The sequence below is a fragment of the Ostrinia nubilalis genome, chromosome 1, assembly GCF_963855985.1.
Source record: "Ostrinia nubilalis chromosome 1, ilOstNubi1.1, whole genome shotgun sequence".
Lineage (NCBI taxonomy): Eukaryota > Metazoa > Arthropoda > Insecta > Lepidoptera > Crambidae > Ostrinia > Ostrinia nubilalis.
In genome coordinates this window covers 3,863,490-3,889,695 of record NC_087088.1, presented here as the reverse complement: position 1 = coordinate 3,889,695, position 26,206 = coordinate 3,863,490, and the positions used below count along the sequence as shown (strand labels likewise).

Sequence of the window (26,206 nt, the reverse complement as noted above, 5' to 3'; positions counted from 1 at the left end):
TATTTGACATGGTGATCACATTGGTATTATCTGCCTCAACTTAAACATTATAGTTTACTTTAATCATATTTTAAACAAATGATCAATTAGGCATATTGCCATGATAACCCTCTGATATCGTCAAAGTATTATGGTAGTACCCAGCAGGGTCATACTTCATTTTCGATATTCACAGATGACAGAATATAAATTCTTATATGTGTCATAATATTGAAATTAGTTTCAACTTGTATTATAATTCTTGTTGCAAGGATGGTGTTATTCAATATGCTCCCATTATAATTTATTTTCATATTTTTGCTGTAATATGCTTCTTTTATTAAATTTTTCTATCTCGTTTTTAAATAAAGCGGGAAACAACAGGCAGACTATCCTCTTACAGAGGGTTATGGAATTATTGTTCCTTGGGCTATGTTCAAGTATTCATGACCAGAGCTCTTCGTCTCCCAGAGGAGTTACAGCTGCAAAGCAAGCAATCCCGCATCTATTTGCGAAAATATCTCATCCGTAGACAATGGCGGTTGTTTTCGTTACGTTCGGACCGCGACTCGCACCGGCGAGCGGAATCCGACGTCCCTTTGATGCTGTTTATTTGCGCTTCGTCCTGCGACATAAATAGGTGGTTGACACGTACGGTGCATGGTGCGCGCCGGTATGCCGACGGTGACTCATGCGCAACGCACCCGAACTACGGCCCGATTGAAAAAACGACGAACGCGTTCGCTTTCTTTTTCGTCTGTCTGCTTGTTCTTCGCGCACCTTTTTTTCGAACCTGACATCCATGCTATATCCGTCGCGGCTATCACGCTGCACCTTTTGTTACCACACGTGATACAACTACGTAGTTGCATTTGTCCTTGTGCCTACCCAATTTAGTGGCTACCTCAATTGCGTCGAGAAGATAAGACTGGAGGTCTTGTTACTCGCACTAATTGATTTCGAAATCCAATCGCTTGCAATAACCGCATTCCTTTCGACCCTTAAACATAACCAAGCGTTCATATTAAACACTTCCTCGTGTATTCATGACACGAAACCGCAAATGCAAAGAAGTCGAAACCGGCGCCGGCGCTGCGACGTCACTGGCGACGCTGGTAATCGAGTCGAGAATCGAAGGCCGCGAAACCTGAACCTTCCACTCGCTTCTGATCATAGACATCACTGTTCACCTAGAGTACAATCGACACTTATATCGAACAAAATACTTTAATTACTTGAGTATTTGCAAGAAAGAGGACTGATCTAATTATACTTGCAGTACCAGACGGACACTACATACGTGTTAAAGTTCCACGACTTTTTTCAATAGCCCATTGTCTAAATGTAATGTCTTTGAAATCTCAGAGTTCAAGGAATCACTATCGCATAAAGCGGACTGTCTCAGACGTGTTCACGATTTTTACTCTGCTTCTTATGGGTCATTCCATGACAAATGTTACCGAGGGTTAAAAACTAAATATGTTCTTTTCGCATTAAACCTGATGAATTTTGAAAGTAAACATTCCAAATTATAATGTGCAACAAAAAAAATCTGCAAGAAACAAGTAATTTTTAAGTTATTAGTCTTCAAAGTCTATACTTAAGTCAACTGTCTGAATGATCATTTTCTCTCTAGTTATTGGTAATACGATTAAAAAAAAAAAACTATCAATCTGTGAAACGTTTTGCCACTATATGATTTGAGGGTATTTATCATAGTATTGGTAGATAGCGCCATAGTCCCAAAAAAATTGATAATCATCAAGTTTTAAGTGTGTTTTCTTGTTACTTCGGCGATGTAACACCCGAAACAAAAAAACAGGTATTTGTTTTATTATTGTACCTTACACATGGATTAGGATAACAATATTTGGTAAAAGTAAGGTCATGGTAGTAATGATTTCAAATACTAACTAATATCTGAGCATGATACTAATTTAGTATGTTTCTTTCTTGATTAAAAACTGTAACACCCGAAACGTTTCGGGTATTACATTTTTATTAATATGTCGATAATGTGTGTATATTGCTTGGAGAAGTCAAAAAGTATTACTGTGAGTGTCCTTCGACCTCCCACTAGCGCTGGCGCACAGTAGTTTGATTTTAAAAATAGGTGGACATACGATCGAAAGTCATAATTTCACCGAAACAAAAATTGTTTTGGATAGCATTTTGAATGCTGATCAACATTTGTCATTATGAATTTTTCGATAAAACGAGCCTTTCATGCTTAAAAAAAATATGACAAGAAAATTTGTATGGAGAAAAATCTTTTTTATTTTTTTTCTGGCTACTGTTGCAAACTGTAGCGGTCAAACCTTATGTAGTCGCAAGTACCTATGGTGCCTAACATTACTACATAAATACTTTTTGCGGGCACGCGCGGCGAAGCGAGTAATGGACATGCAAAATTTTAAATATTTTTATTTATTCATTATTGATTTTAATGCACTTAAAGTAATTATTAATAGATAAATATACTTAGTCTAACTTACTACAGCCCCCTATTACCTCATTTCACGCTAAAACCTTTAAACTGGAACCTAAGTTTGTAGGTACTAGGTAGTCTAAGTTGTTTTTATTGTCATTATAATATTCACTACTGGTCTACTGGTTATCGTTTAAGATAGATCAACCCTTTACCAGATATATACCTACTTCTTGGCACTTATAATACCGACATACATGATTAAAAAAAGTCTTCAAGCAAGAACCCTTGACTTCAATGGTTATGAAAGATTTTTTAACTTTCTAGAGTAGTCCTGAATAGATCCTTAAATCATTTTGACTGTCATAATCGATTACAGTAGGTAGCGGGATAGTTTCAATTTTGATAGAACTGTAATTTCCAGTTCTTCTGATGAATATTCTTATACTTTCGCTAAAATATTCTTTTTTTTTTGGCTCCTTTAAAGAGGTGTAAGTTTCTTTCCCTTCGCCTTAAAAGATAACGTACATAACACCTTTATAAGTAGCCTCAAACATAAAGCATAAAGCATACCTTTACCCAATCATCGAACTGAGAAAAATCTGAAATCCGACATTTATCACCTTCTTCCATTCATGTCTTCAATTATTATCTTCGTTCGAAAAACAATCAAAAAAAGATATTTTTAGCCCATTCCCTTATCTTGATCAGAGTGTTCAAAATAATCAAAGTCCATCACATAATTCACATACTTACTTTTTCCGAAAGAATCCAATAGGCAGGTTTGCAGTACACAAAAATGTTATCACATTATTTGCACCATGTATCAGTAGTTTTTGTGTACGTTAGCTGGCATATAAAACTATAGGTAGAGGTGTACATAATGGATCTGCAATAATGTGTGGCAATACGGCTCGGAAACGTAGGCCACGTTTCTCAATATAGGCCTTATAAATAAGCTCAAAATTGCACAGCGTGCTATGGAGAGGGCTATGCTCGGTGTTTCTTTACAAGATCGAATTAGAAATGAGGAGGAGATCCGTAAACGAACCGAAGTCGTTGACATAGCCCAACGGATTATCAAGCTAAAGTGACAATGGGCAGGGCACATAGTACGCAGAACTAATGGCCGATGGGGCAGCAAGGTTCTGGAGTGGAGGCCACGTACCGGAAAGCGCAGCGTAGGACGTCCACCCACAAGGTGGACCGACGACCTCATAAAGGTAGCAGGAAGGCGCTGGATGCAGGGCACCACCAAGCGGCCATTGTGGAAATCATTGGGGGAGGTCTATGTTCAGCAGTGGACGTTCTATGGTTGAAATGATGATGGATGATGAATAATGTGTAGAAGAGGGTTACGGATATTTCCATTTATGATGGAATTATTTGACTAACTGAATGGAGAGCCATAAAAATGTATTGTTTGCTATATGGGTTGAAACCCTTACTGAACCCACTACCTACTGTAATCGATTATGACAGTCAAAATGATTTAAGGATCTATTCAGGACTACTCTAGAAAGTTAAAAAATCTTTCATAACCATTGAAGTCAAGGGTTCTTGCTTGAAGACTTTTTTTAATCATGTATGGTCATAAATGGTATTTATATAATGTCGGTATTATAAGTGCCAAGAAGTAGGTATATGCCTAGGTAAAGGGTTGATATCTACCTAATCTATCTTAAACGATAACCAGTAGACCAGTAGTGAATATTATAATGGCAATAAAAACAACTTAAGACTACCTAGTACCTACAAACTTAGGTTCTAGTTTGAAAGGTTTTAGCGTGAAATGAGGTAATAGGGGGCTGTAGTGAGTAAGACTAAGTATATTTATCTATTAATAATTACTTTAAGTGCAGTAAAATCAATAATGAATAAATAAAAATATTTAAAATTTTGCATGTACATTACTCGCTTCGCCGCGCGTGCCCGCAAAAAGTATTTATGTGGTAATGTTAGGCACCATAGGTACTTACGACTACATAAGGTTTGACCGTTACAGTTTGCAACAGTAGCCAGAGAAAAAATAAAAAAGATTTTTCTCCATACAAATTTTCTTGTCATATTTTTTTTAAGCATGAAAGGCTCGTTTTATCGAAAAATGCATAATGACAAATGTTGATCAGCATTCAAAATGCTATCCAAAACAATTTTTGTTTCGGTGAAATTATGACTTTCGATCGTATGTCCACCTTTTTTTAAAATCAAACTACTGTGTGGCGTCGGAAAAGGAGTCATATTTCTCTATTTAAGATATTTTTGAAATGTCGACTTAACACTAAAATTAAGGTATTGCTAAAAAGTCTCGATGTTTGACATTTCCATTAAATATCGTAATTAGAAATTAAAGTAATGCTATTTCAAGCCAAAAACAATAGAAAAAGCTATATTCTGAGGAAAAATTAAACTTTAACTTTGTATAGTTTTTAAGAAAAGCTGCTTCGTAATTTCAAACCAGAATTCGCTCTATTTGTGTTTATTTGTTGTACTCCTTATTTTTTAGTACCTACAGACTAATAAAACACCGATTTTATCGATAAAACGCGTTGCATTTTCGTACTCGTAACACCCGAAACAGAACCATTGTAACACCCGAAACAAAGAAAAAAATTATAAAAAAATTGTGAAACGTTTTATGTAACAGTGATTGTATGTTACATGGTTTGCAAATTTCATACTTTAGAAGTCCTGTAAGTTTTAGGTATGATTCCTTAAGAAAATTCGCTAAATTTCGAGTAAATGCAGCAACAGTCAGAACATAGAGGCAAAATCTCGTAACGCCCGAAACGCACACTTTTCGACTCATATTTTCGTTATCCTACATTCTAAGCTGCACAAACTTTATTATTTAGATAAAACAACTAAAAACGGACAGATTAAGGCACTGATATTATTAAAATACTATTTCAAAATACAAGAAATTGTTGAATATGTGTGTACGAACGTAACACCCGAAACGATGGAATGACCCTTATACTTTTTCAGTGGAAATCTGTCCGCTTGTTTCTCATTGTTATAATATTAATTAGTAATTAACAGCATAATCAAATTGTTAATAAGTCCATAAACTGTAGCTTTATCGGTTACTGTATCTAGCTACCGAATCTACCGCTTAACAAGAAGATGACAATTCTGAAGACGTACAGATAGCACGCACATTTTCTACTGTTCGTTGCATTCTATTGGCGTGCTTATATTGGTGAAAGTGGATGCACAAAATGCCGACTTAGCTTCGCTCTCAGCTCGGAGAGTTGTCGAATACCTAAAGCATTTCAATACATTTTTTTACATGCAAAACGTTACAAAACTCGACTTTAAAATAACAATGCGCTATTAAAAATAAAATTGACCAGCGTTGAATATTAACGAAAATAATATGAAATTATCACGTAACGTTGTTGCTACCTTACATAACCCACATCGTACACTGAATGAAAGTTCTCAGTACGTTGACGTTTTCGCGTAAAATTGCCTATATAGCCGTTTCTACGAGTGTACCATGCACTTATTTTCAAATGACGTCTGTAGCGGACTTGACGTCACTGATTCCACATATCAGCGTAGGCTGATAAAATGTTTCATGAAGTTCTACGTAACTGTATTAATTGGGTATTTGACACCATTTCCTAATAATTCTAAAGCACAACTTCTTTTAAAAGACACTTCTTTCTGGTCTTAAAAACTTAATTAATTTTTAATTACCTGTAAATTACGATTTTTGGTTGCATTATAATTGAATAAAGTATTTTCATTGAGTTGATAAAATTGTGACGTCACATGCTAGTATTGCCGTACAAAATCTATGGGAGAGTGTCGTTTTGACAGTTTTAAAAAGTACGTCAATTGATTGGTGGTGTCAAATACCCTATTACAGAAATGATACACATATTTTTCTATAACATCTCTGATTTTATGAATTATTTGAATTTTTAATCGAGCGCTCGTTCCCCCTTAATTTTTGCAGCATGGCTCTGACTTCTGTTATTTTATCAAAGACACCAAAACATTACTCGTAGTACCGGTATGACACACTTGTTTTCAAATGGTATTGTTTGTGTGTTTATGCGTAGCCCATATAGGACGGCCAGGGATCTACCACTATCTACAATATTTTTTGACCTTGCTAAGTTGTTGATATCGAGTTGGATTGCTAAGTAGACATAGTTAAAACGATATTGTAATGTCTGTCTATATGTTTGGCGTCTGCAAGGGGCACACCAGGTCTAAAAAACTGGTGTTTTGAAATCTGAGGTGTTCATTTTTTATCTCGCGTCTGTCGTAAAAAAATGCGTTTTGATCCGTGAACGCGGAGATCTATTCAAACATTATCACAACTAAATTAATAATAAACGAACGACGTAATTATCGAGTTCGTTTATAACCAATACTTTGAAGGACGACAACCATAGAATACAGCTAAAATATTTAAGTTTATTCTATGTATAAGTGGATGATATGATAATTAACGTTCCCCTTCAAAATGATGATAAATAATTATAAATTGCTAACTAATTAATTATAGCCTATTTATGTTATTCTGAAGTGTAAAGTTTTATCAAAGTCCGTTTAGTAGTTTTTGCGTGAAACAGTAACAAACATCCGTCTTTACAAACTTTCACATTTCTTATAACATTAGTAGGATTTGCTAATCCTGATGGGTTATTTGATTATCATTTTAGTGCAACCAAGGAATTTTTTTCTTCAAAATAATCTTTATTTAATCTAAATAATTTACTAAGACACTAGATATGGATTAATGAGGCGCCTGTATACTAATTATCATATCTTGTACTTGAAGAATTGCGCTGAATACAAATTCAAAGTTTTTACAACAATCAAATCGTAATCTCTGGTCGGTTGTTGACTGATAATGAATTCTACGACTCGGGGCTTATCTACATACCTACTTAAATTATCTGTTGATAAATAAAGATTATCTTTAGAATTATAGGTAAAGATATTAACTTCATTATTAGTATCCATGAAACGTTTTGTTTGAATGCCTACGTACGATTTTCCTTTTTGTAAAGGGAAACACTGCTTACCACACTGACCATATTATGAGTTATGATCGATGTTCATTACGAGATCGAATCTGTAATGAAGGATATCCGTATAATAATGATATTAGCCGACAAAACTGGCGCATTAGCGATCTGAAGGACTCGTCACGTCTTGCTAAGAACTGCTGGCTAATGGGGTATAATAATATATCCTGGTTTAGAAGCTGATCGTGATACCGCGGCCATTTAATTAGTACACATATAAATCGGCGTGAAAATACCTCGATAAAATGTAGACAAACTTTTTTTTAACTAGGAGTTATTCTTCATTAAACGGCTTGGTTAAATTGTCACTCTTTTGAGATTGAAGAGCACTGTAAATGGCCATAAATGTGAGGAAACAGGTGTGTTTAATGTAAAATGACATTCAAAGCAGTAAAACTTATTTATTAAAAGTATTGCATTATTAAACAAACACATTATATTGCGAGTAATTTTACTAACCTTGTGCACATTATTAATTATCTAAATATTAATTTGACATAGGTAGGTTCCTACTTACTTTAAAATATATTTTCTTTTCATGTCCCCCAGGTTCCCAGTATCCTAGACTTAAATTAAAACTAAGATTTGAAAGTTCTCAAATACCTACTCAGAATTACATATTACATACTCGTTATTTAATCAAATAACCTTCCGCAACATTTTATGCGATGAACTGTATTATTTTCGAGAACATAGAATACCAAATCGCTTGTTTCGTGCGTATTTCTAATTAACCGGTACCTATTCGACTAAGAGGTCGAACTGTAAAGGATCTCGTACATTCCTTAAGGCTGAGTTGCACCAGGGTCATTCCATCGTTTCGAGTGTTACGTTCGTACACACATATTCAAAATTTCATGTATTTTGAAATAGTATTTTAATAATGTTAGTGCCTTAATCTGTCCGTTTTTAGTTGTTTTATTTAAATAATAAAGTTTGTATACAGCTTAGAATGTAGGATAACGAAAATATGAGTCGAAAGTGTGCGTTTCGGGCGTTACGAGATTTTGCCTCTATGTTCTGACTGTTGCTGCATTTACTCGAAATTTAGCGAATTTTCTTAAGGAATCATACCTAAAACTTACAGGACTTCTAAAGTATGAAATTTACAAACCATGCAACGTACAATCACTGTTAAATAAAACGTTTTACTATTTTTTTATAAATTTTTTCTTTGTTTCGGGTGTTACAATGGTTCTGTTTCGGGTGTTACGAGTACGAAAATTCAACGCGTTTTATCGATAAAATCGGTGTTTTATTAGTCTCTAGGTACTACAAAATAAGGAGTACAACAAATAAACACAAATAGAGCGAATTCTGGTTTGAAATTACGAAGCAGCTTTTTTTTTTAAATATACAAAGTTCAAGTTTAATTTTTCCTCAGAATATAGCTTTTTCTATTGTTTTTGGCTTGAAATAGCATTACTTTAATTTCTAATTACGATATTTATTGGAAATGTCAAACATCGACAGTTTTTAGTAGAGATGAAACGGATATCCGGCAACTATCCGGTAGGCCGGATATCCGGCCCTAATTTACTATCCGGCCGGATACCGGATAGTAACTCACTATCCGGCCGGATACCGGATATTAAAAAAAACGTCAATTTCCTATTAATAAAATGAAATACATTGATCTTTGAGGTAAATATCAATAAAATTGCTTACAATAATGACGGCTTTTATTTAAAGTCCAAAAAGTTACAAAAAAGCCATATTAAGGCCTTTCAAAACTAATTTATTTTTCTGGGCTATTCTCTCTAATGACGAATACATAGATAAATAGTAAATATCTGTTAATGTCGAAATATTGCCAAATAAAATAGGCGATTTTTTTTTCACTGATGGTCTGATGACATCATGCAACTACACTGGTCATCACAAAGATCGACCCTCCCGCGACAAGCACTTTCAAACGTATGCATCCCCACTTCCCACCAATATTGGCACCACTTAAAAGCCTAGTTCTAAACTTCATTTCATTAAAGGAAAGGTTTTTACCCCAAAAATGTGTCTGTAGAAGAATCCAGAGTCAAAAAATAGGTAGTTACGCTTGAGCCGACTTTTATGGCTATAAAACTGTTAAGTTGGGATTAATCGCTATCCATCTGTTAAAGAGGACACGTGAGATCATTATTTGGTTTTATAACCATAAAAATGGGTCTAATTGATCCCAGAGGTGAGCCCAAAGTGAGGTCTTTTTTCAAGTCACATTTATTGTATATCGCGTTTATGTTAATCGTTTATTAAGAAATTAAATGTGTTTTTCTTTAAGGATATTTATTGGGCTTTCAAATAACACCAATATTGTTGGGGCGCCATGACTGTGTCAGTAGAAACGAGTTTTACTGTAAAACGTAGGTGGGCCGATTTTTGTGATGACCAGTATAGTTAAATTTTCGCTATTCAATCACACACTCACGATTGCAGCCGAAATTGAATTGATCTGCCCCCTAGACAAGTGGCAAAATCTGACATTCTATTCGAACGGATTCGATTTTCCAAGTGTGACTAGTCTATTCTACTAATAGACCCACTGATCGCGTTCGAAGCACCTGTGCGGCACTATACTCGTCACGACATGCAACGAGACAATGTGCCAACTATCCGGCCGCCGGATATCCGGCTATCCGGCCTAGCAGCTGGCCGGATATCCGGTATCCGGTATCCGGCCAAACAACTATCCGTTTCATCTCTAGTTTTTAGCAATACCTTAATTTTAGTGTTTGTCAATTTCAAAAAAGTCTTAAATTGAGAAATATGACTCCTTTTCCGATGCCAGCGCTAGTGGGAGGTTAAAGGACCCTCACAGTAATACTTTTTCACTTCTCCAAGCAATATACACACAATTTCGACATATAAATAAAAATGTAATACCCGAAACGTTTCGGGTGTTACAGTTTTTAATTAAGAAAGAAACATACTAAATTAGTATCATGCTCAGATATTAGTTAGTATTTGAAATCATTACTACCATGACCTTACTTTTACCAAATATTGTTACCCTAATCCATGTGTAAGGTACAATAATAAAACAAATACCTGTTTTTCTGTTTCGGGTGTTACATCGCCGAAGTAACAAGAAAACACACTTAAAACTTGATGATTATCAATTTTTTTGGGACTATGACGCTATCTACCAATACTATGATAAATACCCTCGAATCATATAGTGGCAAAATGTTTCACAGATAGATAGTTTTTTTTTAAATCGTATTACTAATAATTAGAGAGAAAATGATCATTAAGACAGTTGTCTTAAGTTAGACTTTGAAGACTAATAACTTAAAAATTACTTGTTTCTTTCAGTTTTTTTTGTTGCACATTATAATTTGGAATGTATACTTTTAAAATTCATCAGATTTAATGCGAAAAGAACATATTTAGTTTTTCACCCTCGGTAACATTTGTCATGGAATGACACACCACCTAACTTTAACGGTAACTATGACGATAACCGGTGCTTTTTGTATGGAGTTTGACAGATTTTTGATGTTTATCAAAGTTAAAGAACACAATATGGTCCAGAACCCTTTTGTGGTGTTCCCAAAAGTCTCGCTCGAATGACCCTGGAAACATCTATTTAAACAAATCCTTTATGGCATGGTCAGACACGCCAGGATTAACTCATTCCAAAGCTCTCATAAAAGCCTATGATCGAAAAAGCTCTAAGCAGATCATAGGACTGAGTAGGACCAAAATGCGCATCTTAGTTCGAGCCCTCACTGGACACTGCAGCTTAAACAAGCACTTGTCCACTATGGGACTGTCCGAAACAAGAACGTGCAGGATGTGCCAAGAGGCAGATGAAACGCCACTACACATTCTCACGGACTGCGGACCTCTGATGCGCAAGCGGAGCTTACACCTGGGCAAACACATCCTAAGTCCACAAGATGTAAAACATATCGCCCCCCAAAAGATACTGCACTTCCTAATGGATGCAGGACTCGGATGCGAACTGTAAAGAAAACAGCGGCGATCACAATAGATCGATAACGGTCGCAGTGATACTAGTGATAGGACTTTATTGAACTAGAATAGCCGCTCAACACAAAAAAAAAAAAAAAAGTTAAAGAAAGATGGTTCAACCCTACCTGTTCTTGTAGTGGCCTTCATGTTCGAAACACAGAATTAATTGAGATAGGTACAAAGCAAAACTAAGAAATTATGCAGATTCTGCTGTTATCTAATCTTTGTTTTAAGTTGGCTGAGAAAGTTGGTTGTAGAAATCAAAAATAAATTAGTTCTTATTGTACAAGCTTATTTTTTACAATATGTCAACAAAAAGATGATAGAAAAAGCAACATACTCTATTTTGACTTTTATTTATATGACAACTGAAGTACAGTGGCAAAATCGCACCTATATTATACTGCATAAGGTGCATGCGATGCTTTTACGTTGTCCGTACTTACTACAACTCGTATCAACATCACATAATACATAATTGTGTTCGTTGGGACAGAAAAATATGTTTATTTTGGGTAAATGTGTATCAAGCAATATTCCTTATTGCTGTACTATAATGTCTTGTTTTGGATTATTCAACATTAGATGTAAACACGTTTTCTTTTAATCGTCATCAACGCAACAACAAGGCTGCGTGTAGTCCGCAAATTAATTGAAAATTAATTAGTTTAGTACCTATGCCGTCTAAAGTAATTAAATGACCAAACTATTTTTATGCAGTCCATACTAGAATGTTTAAAAACAATACCTTATCAATGACACACTTTCTTTTAATCTTTCAATAGACTACACATTGTTAATTAAGTTATTGAGATGTTAATTAATGAATTAGTATCTAGTTTGTTTTGTAATTTATGTATTTGATTTTTCGTCGTATATTTTTTCTACTATTTGTTCGTTTGTACCCATTTTTGTTATGCTTATGCGACAGTCATCGACAATTAAACATCAATTCAAGGTGTCAAACTCAATAAATCCATGCAAACATAGACAGGGCAAACATTTCGCGTGATATCAAGTATTTATATCAATATCTAGTAAAGCACAAGACAACAGACATTGTGAGCGTTTGCGAAGAAGCTATACTACACAAGAAAAATATTTTGCACAAGGGGCCTATTTATAACTCGCTTGTATTAAAAATAACCATCGTATGAGAGTACGGTTCACTCATTAATGTATTATTCAATTTTGACTTTCGTCGTATATTTTTTCTACTATTTGTTCGTTTGTACCCATTTTTGTTATGCTTATGCGACAGTCATCGACAATTAAACATCAATTCAAGGTGTCAAACTCAATAAATCCATGCAAACATAGACAGGGCAAACATTTCGCGTGATATCAAGTATTTATATCAATATCTAGTAAAGCACAAGACAACAGACATTGTGAGCGTTTGCGAAGAAGCTATACTACACAAGAAAAATATTTTGCACAAGGGGCCTATTTATAACTCGCTTGTATTAAAAATAACCATCGTATGAGAGTACGGTTCACTCATTAATGTATTATTCAATTTTGACTTTTATGCACCACAAGATAAAGAATATTACCAATCGAGATCTTATCATGTAGTTTTCTGCATTGCCGACAACGAGCAAGGGTTCAATAATACGATAATAGTGTGTGGAATATTATAAATGAACCAATAGAAACTCATGCTCCGCGTATTGACCTCTCGGAACAACATTTCTAATAATACCACTTTATCGCCCTTTGTTTTCAACAAATAGCACAAACGCAACGAAATTACCCCATTCCTTGTTAAATAATAAAATTACTGTCATCGCCATACATTTAATGGGTGTGCCGTGTGGTTTAACGCCGTTATATTTTCATGTATTAAAATTGAGTCATAAAAACAACAACATTCAGTTAAGTAAGGTTGCTGTTTTTGTATCAAGTAATATTTTATTTTGGGTCAGAACTGCAAAATATTTTTTTTTGTGTCATTGTTTGATGGTTATTACTTCTTATACTTGTAGTATGAGCCGTATCTGTTTCGCCACAGTTCATTAAATCAGTACGTCACAACTCGACTTACAAATAAACAAAAGGGTGAATTTATATGCCGACTGCGCTCTTACTATGTTTCACATTTTGTGCAATGAAGTGGGAAGCGTAGAAGTGAGATAAGGTTCGCATGCCGCGTGCAGTCCAGTTTGCTATCGATACAGAAATATATTGCGTTTGATAAAAGCTTCTCGGTTTGTTGACCCACATCGATGCAAGTTTCACTGCATAAATCGATCTTTTAGCTCAATACACTCGGGCGGTCTTATCCTGTTATTATAATTTTCCGAACGTCTCACGGAACTGAAATCAGATTTAATGTGATTTCTCTCAAAGTTGTACGAAATATCCATGATGCAGTGTGCTGGCAGCAGAAATGGATTCTAGATGCTAACGCAAAGCTTTAGGGCAAGTAACTGTAAAAGAACGCATCGAAAAGAATGAAAAGACCGACATGGAACTGCTTGGATTTTGCAATAGGTAATGTTGTATTGTACCTACTTTGAATTCCTCCTATAGTCTTCCACCAAACCTTTACCTTTGGTTGGGTTTAATGGCGGCTACACTTAGATCCTGGATATAAAAGATGCAGTGCAGTGTCGGGAATAAAGTTCATTTTTCACTGTCTGTTTAGAAGATGCAATGCTACTTCTAGTAATATCCTAATGATGTGAAGAGACACATCTTTGAAATACTTGATGGAGTAGACAGTCATACATTAAACTACAACGCGAGTCACAATACTTCAGCTGAGCAAATGCAGTTCGTCATAGTTGACGGTGCACTCACTCAGATGGTCTCACTGCTGCTGATTAATTACGTAAAGCCATAGAAATTACGTTCAGTACGTGCGATGACGCATTGTGCAGCTACGTCCGACACGCCGCCCAATTGCAATTCAAGCGTCGCCAGAACGAATCGCTTACTGCCGGCGCTTGCCGGAAACGTCCTCGGGATGGCAGAATGCCAGTTTTTCACGCGTCTTCATCACCATTTCACTTGCGAGACGAAATAGTAGTATAGTCCATCCGAATTCGCACTATATCATTACCGATTTCCGTTTTTATGATGATGCTACATTAGGTTCTGATATTATTCATTCTTTCTGCCTTTTTCTACGATTTCTGTAAGATTACCGCCTATTCTTGTATTTTGCTTTTTAGCATAACAAGCATAATTAGAAAGCCGTTAAAAAAAAGTGTTTTAATTTAGACCAAGGGTTATAATTATTCCGTATCAACATATGAAATCGTGTGATGCGATAATGTAAGAAACCCCTGGCACGCGAGTATAACTCGCACTTAGCCGTTTTTACTGTGAATAAGTCAATAACGTGCTGCATAATCAAATAACCGTTTCCTAATCAGCACATCATGACTGCGCGCTGGCGCCTCTATACCTTCCTCTTTTCGCATTTACAAGTAATGGACGTGGGAATGTTCCTACTTAGTGAAGCACGGCAATTCGTAGACGCATTGCAATTCAAACTATACGCCTTATTGGTTACACGTATAGTCGTATAGTGCTGGATGGAACCACCATGCTATTAAATGCTGATACGGGCAAATGGTGTGGTCCGTTGTTTGTATGCGGTTGCTATTGGATAATGGTGTATGCGAAGGTGTTCGTGTAACGCTCGTTCCGAGACAGTACCTGTGACCCAGTGGCTCGAAGCTGCATTTGCTTTCCCGACGATGCGCCAAGTTCATTGGCACCGACCACTCACCCCGCCTCTCCGCTCGCCGGTCAAGCCTAAAAACTGACACGATATTATTCTCAGTAAATAGAAAGTGCTTAGTTTCGCTATTGATGTCTATTTTTCAATACTGAATAGCCAACTAGCCCAGTGAATAATGGACTTATCGCTAAATACAATCTACGCTCTGTAATAGACTAAAATAAAACCTGACTAATGAGTCAGTCATTACATTTAGGCTTTCTAATGCAGTTTAAATTTATGGCAAACTAAACTTATCCATAGTGGAAAACTACTTCGTTAGGCCTAGTTTCACAGACTCTTTAGACTTTATCGATTTCTACCTTCACTGCGCATGTACTGATATCGCCATTTTTGCTCTCTTCCTAAAAGTTGCAAGTCACTGTTGTTCAATATTTCGTCAAATCTGCATCAGACTCATCTCAGACATATTATTATCGCATCAAATAACTGTCTTCTATAACGTCGCATAGATTTTTCTTATTGCATTATTAAATTGCTGTGTAACAATTTTATCAATGAGAAATCGATTTGCTGATCCATAGATTGCATTTAATACGGCACGCCTTATTATCTGGGTTGTTAGTCATGATCCGATCCTATTTGCAATCAATGGAGATTAACATAAACTGCGCCGTCGCTAGATGCAGCTTCGATGCAGTCCCGATCCTGACCTCGCCACTAAACATGCACTTAAAATTTAAATTTATTGATTTTGCACCAGATTTTATCATCAGTAAAAGACAATACTGTATGAACTATCTACGTGTACACGAGCACGCTTTGCTATCTTTATGGTGACCTTTCCTTGTTTTCGACAAGTCTTACAAGCCCTAAGTTGGCCTTAAACGGTTCACAGCTTCGTAGGGCCTTTGTTTATAAATAGTCTGAGGTTTTCCATCGATTACTTTAAGGTTCATACCATAAACGAGCTGGCAAGGTCATGGTAGCGCACCAGTTGGTACCACGCAAATTTCTTTGCTCTTTATACTGTTATTGTGTCCCTTTGGAGAAATCGATGAAATAAAAAGGCACACTGATACTATTGGAGGTTTTAGTAAGCGCCAGTGTCTTACCTGAATAGGAGTTTTATTGTTCTTTGAATTGGATATAGCTTTTTATTGCTTGTTAGTTCTGAAGATCGATAAAGTGCGTACATTCATACCTACTTTGTCGCAAGTAAGTTTTGACAGTCAAGGTTTTTCCTTTTATACGTCAGAGTGAAAGATTTTTGTGGATACCTATTCAGAGAAACGGCTTCAATCATAGCAGCAAGTATAGCCTGACCAGGAACATAAAAACCCTGGCATAGAGGCGCGTCAATTGCATTTGATAGTGCAACACTGAGTACAGTCGTACCTGTGTTAAATTAATAGGCTAACTTTATGTATCAGGATTCAGGATTACGGGCTAATTTGATATTTTCATGAATTAACGAAAAAATATTATTATAGGTAACCTGGTTTAAATAAATTAAATGAAAACATCAATCGAGCTAGTAGGATTTATTTTATTATTCATCAATAATCTAATTCAGAACTTGAATATTCAACTGCAATGTCTGCTCATGAACGCTTCAAACTCGGTACTTCTTTCCCAATTCCATAAAATTCAACACTTAGAAAGTGACAAAAAACTTTAAAACAGGTAGTTGAAACAAACCACAGCTAATTTTCATAGTGGACTGTACTATACGATAAACATGTCAGTCAATTTGACACCCTTGTCGGAAAAATTATTCAATGAAAATATTGTCCGAACCCTTAGTATTTCCCTTCGACAAATACTTTAACACATTGTGAAACACTTTTCTTTCACGACTATGAAAAGATTTTAGCAATTTAATTCACAAAATCAATTGCGCACATTTAAAATAAAGTTTGTTTACACTTTGACAGCAATAGACTGACATGCAAGGTGACATGACAATGAAGTTTTCAGTTACTGTTGCCATTAAAAGAAATTAGTACCATTAGTTTTCCGCAACATGGCGAGGGTTTTTATGTTCCTGGTCAGGCTATAAATGCTATGTGCACACTGCACAACATGATGAAAGTGGTAATAAAATTGCCTTCCACCTACTTACATTGTATGTAATATTGAAGAAAAATTAACGCTCCTCGTAGATTAAGATTTTAATTACGATAAGAACTTTTTCTTGTTCCTGTCTAATGAGCGTATACTTGGATTTAATTTTCTTGAATGCTACACTGGAATTTATAGGTCTTTATCACGTTATTCACGATCGGATCGGAGCTAGTGACGTATCGTCCTGGAATTTTCATCGTCTCCAGGAATTCGATTTACGGCCATATTCTAAAACTGCTGTTGACGTTGATGCGCAAGTAATAAACATTGTAAAGATCGTAAAACGTTCACCTGTTGATCCATTGGCTAGTTTTTGTTGGCTCCCATCACATTTCATTATTTTTTCACTCTCAAAAATAGCCACTGCAGTGTAATTAAGAACAAGGCGATGTAGAAGTCTGGTTTATTTTTATATTGCAAAAGTGCGTTTTTCCCAAGGTGTCGTGTTTAGTGCTCTTGACCTATATTTTAGATGAAATTTTTGTTTACTGTGTTATGGTTGTCGTAAACTATTTTTGTCAGTATTTTAATTTACTGACACCTATTTACCTGTTCAGTAGCATTGCCCAACACAATATAAAACGAATGAGTGTTCCGATAGAGAGTAATAAATACTGTTTCTACCAGTAATTGTCATAATTTATACCTTTATCATAAAAACATTTATTAATAGACCTGTTTATTTACATTGAAAGTTACGAAGATTAGGTGGATAAGTGTTCGTCATGTAAAGTTACAATTGTACCACAATTTATGCAATGTTTATGAGTCAATGCAAACGTCACCAATTGAACTGAATCATAACAAGACCTGTCTGCGACGACATAGTGAACGTTGTTAAATATTTCCACAAGTTATTGTACTGTCACCTTTATCGATGAATAGCGTGACTGCCCGCCTCAAAGAACGAATGCCATTTAATTTCAGCAATGGTGAACTTGCAATTTTAACTTTATGCAATTAACTTTTTGTCGTACTTTTTTGTGCATTCACGTGATACGGCGTCAGTTGCAGTTCTGATACAGCAATGGTTCCCAACAAGTAGTACAATAGTTGCAGAAGCCAGTATCTATCTATACTAATATTATAAATGCGAAAGTAACTCTGTCTGTCTCGCTTTCACGCCTAAACCACTGAACCAATTTTGATGAAATTTGGCATAGATATAGTTTGAGTCCCGGGAAAGGACATAGGATAGTTTTTATCCCGGTTTTTGAAACAGGGACGCCGCGATAAAGTTTTTCTTTGACAGACAAAATTTCCACGCGGGCGAAGCCGCGGGCCGAAAGCTAGTAAATAATATTTAAAATTTGCAGGTGGCAGCACCAAATGGAAATTTTTAATTGAAGTCTGTATTAAGATTGACTTGGTATTAATCTTGACGTGATCTTTTATATACTTCGGTCGGTTGGTAAATTATTATTTCGAGATTTACATTATTGACAAAAAGTACAATTGGTCGAGCCTTTGTAGAGTTTTCAGATTTGCAACACATTTTACTTTTTTTTTACGATGCACATAATAATTCAATAATTATAAGCTCTTATTAATATTTCAACCGCTTCAATTTCACGTAATCATTTTAGTCTCTGCTATCGAAAATATCAAAGTGGTTGCAAACAAGAAAATGTTGAAAACCACTGCAATAAACTGTCGCATTCGGAATTTGGATAAAACTGCACAAGTCACAGGCACGACAAGATAAAGCGGAATTCCAATTTATGACAGTGTCGTGTGCACACTGCACAGCGCATCAAGCTAACATTGTGGCATCTTATGTAGCTGTAGTAGGAACTATTTTCCAACAAAAATGTATTTTGATTGATGTGCTGTCGATCGTACATTGCGCCTACACACTACACACAGCGCGTCCAACCTACAACTATTACTTGAGATATCTAAAACACTAAAAACTTTTAAACACTAACTATAACGACTGCTCCAATTAAAAAAATATATTTACATGTTCTTCTTTTATAATAAAGTAAATGCACTTTTTTACTTAAAATTACACACCAAATACTCAATATGTATCGTCACGCAAATTTTATAACAAAATATAGATGAGTTATCTTGTTACATGTGACAAATCACAAAATAACTTTCAGCGAGAATTATGATACACGAAAAATGAATTTACTGAAGTTTCGCGCGCGGTTGTTAGTTTTATAATTATAACTTAAATGTCATCATTTCAATTGATCAATTCACAAATCATCACAGTGCTTGAACAAGCTAATTAGCCTTTAAATCATATATTTTTGTTACATTTATTTTATAATTTGAAATAAAGTACAGCAGACAAAGAAAGTGAATTGAATATAATTTATGAGGGAACTTGGTTGTATGTTATTCAAGTATAAAATATACATGCTTACATGCCAGTTGCATGTCAGGTATCTAGTATGCTTATCAAGTAATATAATCTTTTTTAGATACAACGTTTTTAAATGCTAAAAGTTAAGATGTATTTGCTTACTAAAATAAGCGACTGTTTTAAAAATACACACTAATATTTAACAGTTAATATCCCATTAAAAAAACCTAATCAATGTTTCTTAAACATTTTATTATGTTTACATTTTTATAAGCAAGCCTACAATTTATTCTAGCAAATGCAGTTGCAAATGTTATCCTTTTGCTTATGCGATGGTGTCTGAATCTGAACGAAATTCAATGAAAATTTTATGGGCTATCTCCAAAATCCCTTTCCATTTTCTTCTATAACTATGCCTCGGTTTGTAGGTCAGTAAGACATTGTCTACTTTGCCAAAAGTAGCAGCGCTAATATATCTGGCAATAGACGTTTCTCGGAATACTCTCACCAGATTTCTTTTGTCTGGTGCAAAATGATCTGCAATTTCCTGTCTGAACTCACGGCAGCATTTGTCTGAGAGACCATTTATCTTCCATTTGTATTTTTTGCAATCATAGATCTCTGCTAATATAGGTACCAAATTGGCAAGATGTTCGTCAGTATTGAACTACAGGCTTTAAATCATTAATCTCTTTGGAGACTCTCCACTTCAACCTTGTAAAAATGAAAGTATTTAATCTCAAACTACAGAAAGATTAATACTGTGATGTAATGCGAATGTTATATCAGCCGTTTTGGTTATCTCGATTACATTGTTGCGATTACAGGGCGGGGCTCGGGAATTTTATTGGTCAACGACCTCTCGGCCAAAATCTAACTTTCTAACGAGATTAAAGTTTGTTACACTGCACGAGTGCAAAATGACGCGCAGTCGGAATGCAACCGCGGCCGGCGCCGAGCGGATAATTGCAACGGTCACAGCTAATCATTATATCCGATGCGAAATAACTAAAATGCCTACTTTTTCGAGATGCGTTTATATCTGGCTGTTTTTCTTTATCTACATTATCGTCTAGATAACCTCTGTCTTTAATGATGTTATCAAGATAATGAAGTGGCGATTGAAAAACATTTAAGCCACAATTGACCGTTAATGTCACTGATTCATTGAATCGTTTTACTGAACGTGTGCAATTATGTTATTGCTGAGCTAGAGATCGCAAGGGCAGACGGGCTTTCACCGTCTTGTCTCGCGGATCGCGTGATGCGATTTGAAAATTGTTTCTGCTGCTTTTGAGTTAAGGTGGTATTTCGATTGTCCGCTGATCGCTTCCTAACTTTCTGCCGCTGTCGCGCGGAGGAGTTATTGATTTGGCTCTCAATATAACATGCCTTTGTACATTACGCTTTATGCTCTAGTGTCAGGGTCTATTTATGCTCGCTCAATCAGGTGTATAGCGTGCAATCGTGAGGAACTATGTGCCGACGTCGCAGCATAAAGAGGATTAGCCCAATTCTGTAGACTGTTTTCACGATGTCGGCTAGCCAGCTGGTAATCCTTTTAGCGTATGAAAGTGAACTGTACACCGTAGGTCGAGGTCTTCCACTCTATCGAGATCAGTTGTATTTAAATAAACCGGTTGCAATAAGTATTGTCTGAATATGACCAGAATTGATATCTTGATAGTATGTTCGCCCTCGTATATCTCTTGCCGAAGCTTGTTATAAAATTCCAACTGAAAACATTTTTTTTCCTAAAGATATCAATGATGATAAATAAAAAATGCATTAACGTCAAATTCAATTTCTCAAGTCATAATTTTACAGTAAAGTCTTAACTTTACAGACACGCTTGATAACTTGGGGACTTAAAATCACGTTGGCAGTGATGTCTACCTTGAAAGGAGTTGCCGAAAAAAAGAAACAAATAACCTCATTCTCATCAACTGTATTATTATACATGCAAATGTATGTATAATAAGCAACAAACATGAGATCACAATAACTGATAATAAACTGGTACAGTCATAGTACAATACCATTTATCGAACACGCATTTATCAGTTACCTAAAGATTTATTGAAATTTCTTCGTCCAAAAAGTCGAGCTAGGAAGAAATCACTTGGGAAGCGGAAGTTTATTTATCAAATAGTTTTGTCAGGTCCGCACCGCCCGCTTCCGGCGCTACCAATGCCGTATCTGTTAAACATTCGACGTATTCGATATTATCGCGACGCTCGAAATAGCCTTTATCTCGTCCGCGGAGAGGTCAGTGGGCGCAGCGACACACGCCTCATCATTAACAGCTCCGATTAAAACCCTTCTAATAGATACATTAACGATGTTTCTCGTATCGTAATTCGTAATTACGCTTCATCCTTTTGAAACTCATTCATTGATAGCTTCGTTAGCTGATGGGGATGATTTTGTCCGTTTCTTCCTTTTTCAACCGACTTCAAAAAAAGGAGGAGGTTCTCAATTCGACCCGTATGTTTTTTTTTTTTTTTCTATGTTTGTTACGCGATAACTCCGCCAATTATGAACCGATTTAAACAAATCTTTTTTCAGCGTATAGGTAATACCTCAAGGGTGGTCCCATTTAAATTTAATAATAAAAAAACAACCCTTAAGGGTGGAAAATTGGGGATGAACTTTTTTATACGCAATATCTCCGCCGATTATAAATCAATTTGAACGATTATTTTTTTGTTAAATAGGTATTATCAAAAGGGTGGTTTCATGCGAATTTGAAGAAAATATTTCACCCCCAAGGGTGGAAAATTGGGGATGAACTTTTTTATACGCAATATTTTTAATTTTCAGTTTTTTTTTGTGTTCACGCATTTGAAGTCGGTTTTATTTTTTTAAAAAGTTATCTAGCTGTTATTTCAAATTGCGTTTTCTTCAATCACTGACATTGGCACCATCATCAATTTTAACTTCGTTGTAAGTTAACTCAAATGCCGAGATGCAATGAGTGAACTAACTACAATGTGTAGCTTTATAACATTTCTTGAATCTGACCGACTTTCCAATTCTCTATTAAGTTTTCTTTTTATTTTTCTCTTATAATGTTCCTCGTTTCAATCATTGATAATTTCGTATTAATAATCTGCTTCAACATTTATTGTAGGCTGTTAACCTAGCATTCAACTAAAGTACTACATCGAACCGGTTCCGTTTTCAGGTGCTACTTAAATTTACAGCTGCTTAGTCCCATTGGCCTTGAACGAGAAGTTTATTGTCCCCATAAACTTGATCAAGGCTATGAATGCATGCCTGGGCACTATATCTGTTTATGTATAGGTATAGGTAATCAGTGACCTGGGTGGGTCCGGGGAATGCAATAAATAAAACAGTTTATGCAGTTGACCCCTTAGATCTTCCTCTATAGTATGGCTAACTGAGTGAACAAACCCTATGTGAGATTTTGTCCCCAAATCCCTAATAGACACCTGACATGTCTCAAATTGTCCGACAGCTTAACGAGCTCTCCGAAGCACGTAATCATTCTTATTTCTTTTTAGATAACAAGTTGAAGTATCTTACTTTTAACTAAGCTGATAACAAATTATCATTGGGGCACACTGAAAACCAGCGTCGTGGCCTCCCTCACCGGGGGCCATGGCATATGCTGAGTGGGGTCCCATTGCGATGGACATCGCTGTGCGACAGGGTGGCACTGCTCAGTTTTACTTTCACTTTCATTGTATGTTTTATTTTATGTCACCTATGTCTTATTAACTTTTTTTTTTCTATTATTTACATCTTTTGTCTTCTGTGATGTCCATGGCATGGCAATAAATGTTTCTTTCTTTCTTCTTTCTTTCTTTCTAAATTACACCTAATAATAACAATTTATGTGAACCACCTGAGAACTAAACCCAGTACAGCTGGGGATTGAGAGTCCAGTGGAAAGAGTCAACTGGAATTCAAAGGGCTACCCTTTGATGATTTCATTAAACTTGGCAGTCGGACCAACAGAAAATCCATACAAAATCATGACCTTATTATACCTACGCGTACAGGAGAGTAGTTTTCCATTAGAAATTTTCTCATTTCCGTTCGGAAATTTCCCCGATTCTTCGAAAACCTCTGTACATGTAGGTATGTGTTATAGTTCCATGATTTTGTACGGTTTGACTGTTCGGAACTCTGAACAAAAATCAGAATAATATAATTATGTTGTGAACTTGTGGTAGATTGTCGATCATAAGCAGTTGTTTTACTAATGCTAAGCGAAAATTGTCTTTTTATTTTATTTTGCTTTTTACGTCACAGAGCGATTTTAAAATATCACTTAAATATCGCGTTTCCATGATTTTAATGAATGTTTTAATGAGTTCAGACTTCAGCACAAACACATTAAACTACACAATTTCTAGGAAGCACTCCAGTTTGAAGAACGGCAAATAATCCGACATTTAACTAGCTATTAATATAACTTTTGTGTGCATAAAACTGCGATTAAGGAACTTTTAATTATCATATTTTGTTACTTATTGCAACTTAATGTTTAACTAAGTACATCACATTTGTATCCAAAAGTAATATTTATCGTTTATAATATGATTGATTGAGGTCTAACAGTCAAGCAATTTGTTATACTTTCAATTTTATAGTCTGTAATTATTCTTCAAGTCTGAAACTTTCTCTTTTACAATTTTGATTTGGTGCCGCGATATTTGGATATTCAATAGGTGTGTTACATAAGGTCGTAAAAAATTATTGATGTAATGTCCAACTTGTATATACTATCATTGATCGGTCAGACAGATGTAAAGCATTACCTATGTTTATTCTACCGTGTTGAGTCATGAACACGACTCTAGATTGAACGTTTGTTGCTTTTATATCATACAAAATGGTCTGAAATTAATACTATGCGAATGATCATTATTATGCTGATCTAAATATTTTTTTTTCAGAATATGTTTATGTCATTCTTTATTGAAAAAAGTACATAAGTATAATATTTAACCAATAGCTAACGATATCTTGTTTGTTTTACACCTGTTTTCGCCATCAATCCCTAATTTTTAAGTGACCTCTATTAAAACAAAATGTCTGTTGTGTTACCATAATACTTTTTGTGAATGACTTCAATTTTAGATTTCATTGCATACCTAAATCTCATTATACAAATTAGTCATTCTGTTAGTGAAGCAATGCCAATGTCCAAATTAGTTTTCCTTTTTTCGGTTAATTTTAGTATAATTACGAATTTAACTTCCTGCTGGTTGCCTGCACGTGTATTTTTGTTTTAAACCAATAGCACCTTATTTTTTAGTTACACACTGTCATGTGTACATTTTCCGGAATTCGTCGCTTTTTGTATGAGCGTTGTTATTACGCATAACCTTGTCATTTCTGATGGTTTAACGAGCTCGCGCCAGAGTATTGGTCCACTGCGCAGTTTGGTAGATAATGTAATCGTGTGTTTATGCTAATATTGAATTTAAGACACGCCACAACCATTGGCGAGTGATTAATTGCTAGCCCTTTTGTGTCGAAACATCGTAAAATAACTGCAACACGTGTAGCTTTATCGACACTCCGCGTACAATGTACTTTTATATCGCTTTTCTTGGTTTGCATTGTCAGAGCATTGCAGATTTATATTCCGACTATTCTAAAAACATCAGCAGAATTACTATTGGTGCAAAAGTTATTTTTTGTTTTTAAATATCGGTAACTCAGTTACCGCTGCTACATTATTGTTACAATTTCCTGATCATTAACATTGTGTACTTATACATAATAATATGTTCTTCGGTAATTACTATAAATGTTCCGTTTAGTTCGTTGCATGTTTGACTAGAATACTAGATCTAGTGCAACAGAAAGCGTCCGAAAATGGTACGTACATTAAGGAAATGATATTAAATCTCTCACTGACTGTCCTGGCAATACTGAACAACCTTCGCGAGGTCACCCTTATCTATTTGCACCCGCAAAGAAATCGGTTTCTTAATGAATTAAACCGATTAAAAAGATCACTGGCGAAATGCCAGTCCGCATCCGTAAACATTGCGATTGTAAAGAAAATGTCGTTACGTAAGCCTGCGCAGATAAATCGCAAGTCTTGAAGCCGATGGAAAAAGTATTGATACAAATGCGTATGCCATAAATCACCCACATTTGTGAAATTGAAATAAAACTTAAAAGCCGAACGCCCTGGTAGTAAAACTGAATATAGGCTAGTTAAGGCGATTAGAGTCCTCAATGACCTTGGGCGAAGGTCAACTTCACGCCGCGCGAAACACCCGCGCACCCCGCACGAAAACTCCGATTTGACATCGATCAAAATTACATGGGCATAGGTAGATACAGAATAGAAGCTCTTTTTTCATGACATTACTGCCTATTATTTTAAACTTGAATTGATGAACCTTGATGTCGGTGTTATTAACTCAGGCGTAAAGGTATTTAATAAAAATAACACAATCCATGAACATTCTGTACGGGATATTTTTTTTTTTTTCGTAAATTTTCTAATGTTTTTGTCGGTTCAGCCGTTCTCGAAATTTGAACATGTAATTAGTAGGTAACTTCGGATGGAATCTTGCAAGCTGAATTTGTTAGACCAACTTCCTGACGACAACTGTAGGTATTGGAACACATAGTAGTATTGTCTA

The 26,206-nt window shown here is 35.5% G+C and overlaps 1 protein-coding gene across 3 annotated transcripts in view; it reads left to right on the top strand.

Moving 5' to 3' along the window:
- The window catches only part of LOC135084943 (protein bunched, class 2/F/G isoform-like), a 191,580-nt gene that overhangs the window by 5,425 nt on the left and 159,949 nt on the right, over positions 1 to 26,206 (top strand). The window lies entirely within an intron of this gene.